Source organism: Geospiza fortis, unplaced genomic scaffold (assembly GCF_000277835.1).
Source record: "Geospiza fortis unplaced genomic scaffold, GeoFor_1.0 scaffold130, whole genome shotgun sequence".
Lineage (NCBI taxonomy): Eukaryota > Metazoa > Chordata > Aves > Passeriformes > Thraupidae > Geospiza > Geospiza fortis.
Window position 1 is genome coordinate 8075930 of NW_005054300.1, and position 245 is coordinate 8076174.

A 245-nucleotide genomic window follows, 5' to 3' on the forward strand; every position below is an offset into this window, starting at 1 on the left:
AGCCTAGTTTTTACACGGTCACAGGAGACCTATTCTAGCTTACTTCTTAACTTCTAAAATTATTAGATTTGGGGTAGATGGAGAGGATTTCTGGAGAAGAAAAACCCCACATGTTCAGGGACGAACAAGACACAGACACTTAAGAGACAGCACTGCGCGGGCCCTGCAGGCTCCACCCGAGCACCACTGCGCCCCGCTCCACCCCCCGGCAGCCCGCTGCTGGCCCAGCACCGCCGCGGCGGTGA